The sequence below is a fragment of the Triturus cristatus genome, chromosome 1_1, assembly GCF_964204655.1.
Source record: "Triturus cristatus chromosome 1_1, aTriCri1.1, whole genome shotgun sequence".
NCBI classification, from domain to species: domain Eukaryota; kingdom Metazoa; phylum Chordata; class Amphibia; order Caudata; family Salamandridae; genus Triturus; species Triturus cristatus.
The window spans coordinates 557791275-557796274 of NC_140579.1; positions in this window are offsets into that span (position 1 = coordinate 557791275).

Genomic DNA, 5000 nt, shown 5'->3' on the forward strand with positions numbered 1-5000 from the left:
GATGCCGGGCCCAGGGCTTGTGCTCCGTCCCATGGTGCAGGAGCCCCCCGTCCTGCAAGCCAGCCGAGGGTCCGGGCGCTGGGGAAGGGTGTCCACCAGGGCCTGGGGAGGCTCTCCCCAGCCTGGCTAGGGTTCAGAAGCTGGGCCTGAGCCCGGGGCTTGTGCTCCGTCCCAGTGTCCCAGGGTGCGGGAGCCCCCCGTCCTGCAATCCAGCTGAGGGTCCGGGCACTGGGGACGGGGGTCCACCGGGGCCCGGGGAGGCTCTCCCCGGCCTGGCTAGGGTTCGGAAGCTGGGACTGGGCCCGGGGCTCGTGCTCCATCCCAGGGTGCGGAGCCCCAATCCTGCAAGCCAGCTGAGGGTCTGGGCGCTGGGGCCGGGTGTCCACTGGGGCCCGGGGAGTCTCCCTGGCCTGGCTAGGGTTCGGATGCTGGGACCGGGCCCGGGGCTCGTGCTCCATCCGGCGGGCCCCAGGGTGCGGGAACCCCCTGTCCTGCAAGCCAGCCGAAGGTCCGGGCGCTGGGGAAGGGTGTCCAACGGGGTCCGGGGAGGCTCTCTCCGGCCTGGCTGCTTTCAGAAGCCGGGACCAGGCCGGTGAGCAGGGGTGGCTGGCTTTATCTGCTATGCTAGCGGAGCATAGTTTTCTGCCCATCACTATACCACCATGTGGTGCGGGAGCACCTGTCCTGCGGCCTGGCGAGGGTCCGGGTGCCAGTGACGGGGTCCATTGGGCCAAGGGAGGCTCCCCAGACCTGGCTGGGATCAGAAGCAGGGACCGGGCCAGGTGGGTGGGTGGCTGGCTAAGTCCTTTCCACTGCGTAGTAGGAGTTTGGTTAGGGCTGGGCGGACTTTGCATAGCACCACTACACAGAATTTTGAAAAAAATTGTGGAAAACGAGCGCATGTCCTGAGTAGGGCTGGGCGGACTTTGCATAGTGCAACTACGCAGAATTTTGAAAAGAATTGTGGGAAACGAGCGCACAACCTGCGAGACCGTGTGCCCGGACAGGGGTCCCTCGTGTTTGGGTAGGCTCCCTGATCTCCCCGGCCTGGCTGCGTTGAGAAGCAGGGCGGCCCCGGGCCTCCTGAGTTTCGGTCAGGGCCTGGGAGCCCACGTCCTGCGGCCTGCCAAGTGTCCATCTGCCCGGGACAAGGGTCCCTGGTGTAGAGCCCTGGAGTCCTGCAAGGGCAGGCGGGAGCCCTACCGCTATGGCTCAGCCCGGGCAGATGGGAGTCCTTTCGGTCTAGGCCATCTGGTCGCACCTTTCCCTTGGCCATCTGGTCGCACGCAATGCTTTCCAATGGGGCGACCAGATGGCCGGGCTGCCCTGGAAGTCCTGATGAAGGCTCATTCGCCTCCCCAATCCCAGCCAGGGCTCCAGGAGGTCAGGTGCGTCCGGACCGAGGGTCCCCTGAGTGTCTCGGTGCACACGGGTTCCCACAAAGAGGGGTGGCTTTCCTCTGGATTTGTAGAGCAGGGTATGCCGGAACACCAACCCCCGGGCTGGCGGTTCTTTGCCGGGGACCAGATGGTCTATGCCCAGACAACACCTCCACTCCCTCCGGGGGCTCCCTCCACCGGCCCACGGCATGGCAAAGTGCCCGGGACGGGCTCCACGGGTCCCGGGCAGTCCTCCCCCGGGCGTCCGGGCCCGAGAGCTCTGGTGGTCATCTCCATGCCTGAGGCCACGAGCCCCCGGGGTAGCCTTCTCTGTTCTCTGCCGGGGACCAGATGGGCTATGCCGGGGCAATACCTCCCAGGCATCCAGGGCTCCCTCCTCCGGCCCGCGGCATGGCAAAGTGCCTGGGACGGGCTCCATGGGTCCTGGGCAGTCCTCCCCCGGGCGTGCGGGCCCCGGGAGCTCCCTCGGTCCTCCCTGTGCCTGAGGCCCAGCCAAGGTCCCGGAGCCCCCCAGGACGTGCAGCCCCGAGCCCTGCAAGGGCAGGCAGGAGCCCTACCGGGAAGGCTCGGCTCGGGGCAGGCAGATGGGAGTCCTTTCGGTCCCGGCCATCTGGTCGCACCTTTCCCTCGGCCATCTGGTCGCACACAATGCTTTCCAACGGGGCGACCAGATGGCCGGGCTGCCCTGGAAGTCCCGATGAAGGCTCATTCGCCTCCCTGATCCCAGCCAGGGCTCCAGGAGGTCGGGTGCGTCCGGGCCTAGGGTCCCCTGAGTGTCTCGGTGCACACGGGTTCCCAGGAGGGGTGGCTTTCCTCCGGATTAGTAGTGCAGGGTATGCCGGAACACTAGCCCCGGGCTGGCGGTTCTTTGCCAGGCACCAGATGGTCTATGCCCGGACAACACCTCCCCTCCCTCCGGGGTTCCCTCCTCCGGCCCGCGGCATGGCAAAGTGCCCAGGACGGGCTCGATGGGTCCCGGGCAGTCCTCCCCCGGGCGTCCGGGCCCGAGAGCTCCGGTGGTCCTCCCCATGCCTGAGGCCCGAGCCCCCGGAAAGCGGAGCCCCCGAGCCCTGCGTGGGCAGGCAGGAACCCTACCGCTCGGCTCGGGGCAGGCAGATAAGAGTCCTTTCGGTCCCGGCCATCTGGTCGCACCTTTCCCCTCGGCCATCTGGTCGCACGCAATGCTTTCCAATGGGGCGACCAGATGGCTGGGCTTCCCTGGAAGACCTGATGGGGGCTCATTTGCCTCCCCTATCCAAGCCAGGACTCCAGGAGGTCGGGCATGTCTGCGCCTAGGGTCCCCTGAGTCTCTCGGTACACACGGGTTCCCAGAAAGAGGGGTAGCCTTCCTCCGGATTACTAGGGGCAGGGTATGCCGGGACGCCCCTCCCAGGGATGGAGGTTCTCAGGCGGGGACCAGATTGGCTAGGCCCGGACGACACCTCCCCGGCGTCCGGGGCTCCCTCCTCCAGCCCGCAGCGAGGCAAAGTACCTGGGACGGGCTCCATGGGTCCCCGGGGGTCCGGGCCTCGGGGGCTCCTGCGGTCCTCCCCATGCCTGAGGCCTAGCTTAGGGTCTCTGAGCCCCCTGAGCCCTGCAGCCCCCGAGCCCTGCAGCCCCAGAGCCCTGCAGCCCCGGAGCCCTGCAGCCCCAGAGCCCTGCAGCCCCGGAGCCCTGCAGCCCCGGTGCCCTGCAGCCCCTGGTGCCCTGCAGCCCCCGAGCCCTGCAGCCCTCGGAGCCCTGCAGCCCCGGAGCCCTGCAGCCACGGAGCCCTGCAGCCCCAGAGCCCTGCAGCCCTCGAGCCCTGCAGTCCCTGTGCCCTGCAGCTCCTGAGCCCTACAAGGGCAGGCGGGAGCCCTCCCGCGAAGGCTCGGGGCGGGCAGATTGGCGTCATTTCGGTCCCGGACATCTGGTCGCACCAATCCCCTTGGCCATCTGGTCGCACGCAATGCTTTCCAATGGGGCGACCAGATGGCCGGGCCGGCCTGGAAGGCCCGATGAGGGCTCATTCACCTCCCCGATCCCAGCCAGGGCTCCAGGAGGTTGGGCGCCTCCGCGCCTAGGGTCCCCTCCGTCACTCGGTGCGCACGGTTTACCAGAAAGGTGGGTAGCTTTCCTCTGGATTACTAGGGGCAGGGTATGCCGGGACGCCCCTCCCGGGGATGGCGGTTCTCAGGCGGGGACCAGATGGGCTAGGCCCGGATGACACCTCCCCGGCATCCGGGGCTCCCTACTGCAGCCCGCGGCAAGGCAAAGTGCCCGGAACGGGCTCCATGGGTCCCCAGGCGTCCGTACCCCAGGAGCTCCTGTGGGCCTCCCCATGCCTGAAGCCCAGCGTGGGGTCTCCGAGCCCCCCGAGCCCTGCAGCCCCTGAGCCCTGCAGCCCTGGAGCCCTGCCGCCCCGGAGCCCTGCAGCCCCGGAGCCCTGCAGCCCCGAGCCCTGCAGCTCCCGAGCCCTGCAGCCCCCGAGCCCTGCAGCCCCCCATGCCCTGCAGCCCACGAGCCCTGCAGCCCACGAGCCCTGCAAGGTCTGACGGGAGCCCTCCGGTGAAGGCTCGGGGTGGGCAGATGGGCGTCCTTTCTGTCCCAGCCATCTGGTCACACCTTTCCCCTTGGCCATCTGGTCGCACGCAATGTTTTCCAATGGGGTGACCAGATTGCCGGGCTGCCCTGGAAGTCCCGATGAGGGCTCATTTGCCTGCCCGATCCCAGCCAGGGCTCCAGGAGGTCGGGCGCATCTGCCCCTAGGGTCCCCTTAGTCTTGTGGTGCGCACAGGTTACCAGAAAGGGGGGTAGCCTTCCTCCGGATTACTATGGACAGGGTACTCTAGGACCCCTCTTGGCCTAGTGGTCCTCAGCCGGCAGCTGGAGGGGCCAGGATGCTGCCCCAGCCCTGGGTTCATCCCTGGACCTGCCGTGTGGCCCCTGCGCCTCCGGTCCTGGGAGCCCAATCTGGGACCAGGGGCCCCGCTGGGCCCCCGGTCGGGTGTTCTGGCCCTGGGCCCCATCCCCCGGCCTGCCGCACTGCCAAAGGCCTGGGACTGGGTTCTGTTGTGCCTGGGGAGCCTCCCCTTGCTTGGCTGGGTTCAGGAGCTCTGGCCAGGGCCCCTGAGGGCCCCGGAGAGGGTGGCCTCCCTACCCCTGGCTCTGTCCTCGGTCCTGCCGCATGGCAGGGTGCCCGGGACGGAGTCCGGCAGGCCTGGGGAGGCGTCCCTGCCCCTCCGGGCCTGGGTGCACCGGCTGAGTCTAGGGTCCCCGCCGGGCCCCGGGTCGGGTGCTCTGGCCCCCGTCTCCCGGCCTGCCGCACTGCCAAAGGCCCGGGATGGGGTTCCGTTGTACCCAGGGAGCCTCCCCTTGCTTGGCTGGGTTCAGGAGCTCTGGCTGGGGCCCCTGAGGAACCCGGGGAGGGCGGCCTCCCCACCCCGTGCTCCATCCTCGGTTCTGCCACGTGGCAGGGTGCCCGGGATGGGGTCCAGCGGGCCCGGGGAGGCGTCCCCTGCGCCTCCGGGTCTGGGAGCCCCGGCCACACCCAGTGGCCCCGCCAGGCCATGGGTCGGGTGCTCTGGCCCTGGGCTCTGTCCCTCAGCCTGCCATACTGCC